This window comes from Elephantulus edwardii, unplaced genomic scaffold, assembly GCF_000299155.1.
Source record: "Elephantulus edwardii isolate Elephantulus edwardi_28Jun2011 unplaced genomic scaffold, EleEdw1.0 scaffold00003, whole genome shotgun sequence".
Classification (NCBI taxonomy): Eukaryota; Metazoa; Chordata; class Mammalia; order Macroscelidea; family Macroscelididae; genus Elephantulus; species Elephantulus edwardii.
In genome coordinates this window covers 19,535,212-19,538,312 of record NW_006399753.1, presented here as the reverse complement: position 1 = coordinate 19,538,312, position 3,101 = coordinate 19,535,212, and positions in this window count along the sequence as shown.

Genomic DNA, 3,101 nt, shown 5'->3' with positions numbered 1-3,101 from the left:
CAACCTGCCTCAGGAATCTGCTGTCATCCAGCCTTCTACCTGAGTGGGTTCTCCAAGGAGATATTTGTCCAGCTTTTCCGATCCCACCTTTACAACCAGTGTAAGTAGCTGCTGCTGAGATAACCCTAGAGGATTCTTTTAAGTATCCAAGTAAAGATGACCAGGAGATCCTCAGAATTCTGCCCTTTCCCTTCTCATTTTTCATGCTGTTTCTAACACATCACTCTTTTTATAACCTCTGTCATAAAATGTTTTAATCCCACCAGGCCAAGGACCATGTCCCTTCCCCTTATACCTCTCATGAATCTTGCTTGTGTTAATTGGGATAAGCACTTAATTGGCATGTGAATTGGCATTTCCGGTTTTTTCCCCACCCCCACCCTCAGTTGCCCTCAAGTCAGTTCCAAGGCATAGCAACTCTACCTACATCAAAGTAGAACTGTGCCACAGAGGGCTTCAATGGCTGGAACTTTGGAAGCTTGGAAGCAAAGCAGATAACTGGGCCTTTTATGTTTAACACAGCTGGGTGACTCCAACCCCCAACTTTTGATTAGCAATTAAAAGCATTAATTGTTTGTACCTCCCAGCTCCTAGAGAGCTCTCATGGCCTCGCTGTAAAAAGTTGCACTGTCAACATTACACTTTCAATCCACCAGCTGCTCCACAGAAAGGTGGGCAGATCCTCCCCTATGATTTTACTGTCTCTGAAAACCCACTGGGAAGGTCAGCTCGGAGCTGATTCTGACTCAACAGTACATAAAAACACAACAGGCTTCAGTTAGCTAAATGTTTTCCTTTGTTTACTATGATAAATTTATACTGTTTTAGCTTTCAATTGGGCTGTCATTGTGTCTGTTCATATCAGTAACTAGAGTGGAGAGAGATGCTGTTAATCCAGTTATACTGGTGTCTAGACCTCTTCTCATAGTGTCTTGTTGGGGGAAAACTATTGGTTAAAAAAATCTTGATGCCGCTATTTTTGCACAAAGGACTAGTTATTTTATTATGGTAAAGATGTTGAAACAAGACATATTCTGGTAAAATTGTCAAGGCAGGTCTAATTGAAATTGACTCAATTCACTCAAAGTTGCTAATTTAGAATATCTTTTCAGGAATATCTTCCTTAAAAATCAGAAAAAGATTCTATTTGTTTTCAGAGTTAGTCTTGTACTTAATGATAGGTTATTGAGAATTTAGTAGACTGTAGGTAGAGTTCTCTTTTGAAGATGGATGGCGAGTAAGATAATTATTTCAATACACTTTATAATCCTATGGTTGTGTCTTAAGGTGCTTCAGTGGCACAATGGGTAGACACAATGGCACATGTTGGACTTCTAACCAAAAAGCCAGTAGTTCATATCCACAATCACTCCAAGGGAGAGAGATATGTTTGCTCCTGCTAAGATGTACAGCTCTGGAAACTATATGGGAGAGGGGACCCTGAGCCAGAACCGGCACTGGAGAAGTGAATCTGGGTTTTTAGTTGTGTCTTGATTTGAAGACTAGAAGGTCACCTTCTTTAGGGTCTGGTGACCCCATTTATGAAAGTTGTCTCTTATTAAAGAACGAGCAGACACACTTTATCACTAAACTATTTTAGCACTCTTCCAAGTAGTGAGTACCAGACCTTTTAAACTGGAATCAGAAAACAGTTTGCCTAGCTGCCATAATGGACTTTTGGAGATTTTTCTCAATTTGACTTGTGACTTTATTGGGTTAAATTAAGGTTCTCAGTAAAGCTCTAAAGTAGACAGAGAAGAAACTTGTTTAAGATATTTTTTCATGATTTTTCTAGAATAGATTTATACAACATTGTATGTAAATTGGAGTTGTCACCAAGGGTGGAAACAAAAATGTCTCTTTACTCATCTTCTAAGGATGTTTGGACGATTCCAATAGCCTAACCCCATTCTCCAGGGATTGGATTCTGTTACTGGGTTTCCTGATGGGTGTTGCGTGTTTTTATATGGTTTGTTTAATTTCACATTGCTCTTTGCGGACGGGACAACTTGTCTTGCCAAAGCAAGCACCTACTCAGTAGTCACACGCATCAGCCTAGGGAAAGGACTTTATTTTATAAACTAAGAGACACAAACTCTGATTCTAGAAAAGATACTGAAGAAGTCCAAAAATCTCCTTGGCCATAAGTGATTATTAAGAAATCCTCCTTGAATTATTCTGGTACAAATGAAAATCAAACATATGAACCAAATTTTCTTTAATTACCTAAGGTCTTATTTGTTTATTGACTTTTATAATCAAGGGTGAGAAGATTATGTCAAATGTAGTGTGAAGCCAGTTGAAACAACCTTCAATGGTTTGGGACGCCAAAACCTTCTTTGAGTAGACTGTACCGTCTCACATTATTACTCAATGATGTGAAAGACAGGGAACCGCTGGGTGGTTCTGGCTCTAGGTCTTTCTTACTTCATGTGGTTTGGCTATAGGTCTGAGACTGAGTGTACAAAAAGTCAGAAAATGTCAGAACCTCAAGAACAAAAGGCGATGTAACCAGGGAACTTGATCAGACACAGCGAAAAGGATCTTCTGGCTGAGAATCTGCACTCATTATCCAGAAAAAGCCAAATACTGTTCAGATAAGATCCAAAAAAACCATGTTTTTCGGAAAGCCTCCAGATAAATGGTTATCCTTCTTTCCTTTGTCACTCATGTCCTAATGATGAAGCTCACCTCTATCTGCAATCTGGGGACACAAGAGGTGTTGGCTTCCAATATTTTCCAGACACATGTTACCAACTCTGAGGAGGAAAGGACCCCAGTTATCTCAGAAGAATACTCTTTTCCTTTGAAACTCAAATATTTCATCTTAAGTATCCTTGACATAAAAGACATTTCTGTAGATATCATCCTTTAGAACAACTAATCTTGCAAGATCTAAAGGGCGGTATCTGCTCACGAATCAAGATCAGAAGGCAGGAAGTGATAGGAAAGAATGATGTGTGGAGATAGTCACTACGGGAGGAATGAGAAAGGTACTGTTATATGTTAGGGATTGCCATTGACGTCATGAAGCAAGACGGTTGCATGAAAAAGAAATTTGTTCTGAAAACTTTCACCCAAACCAGAAAGAAAGAAAGAAA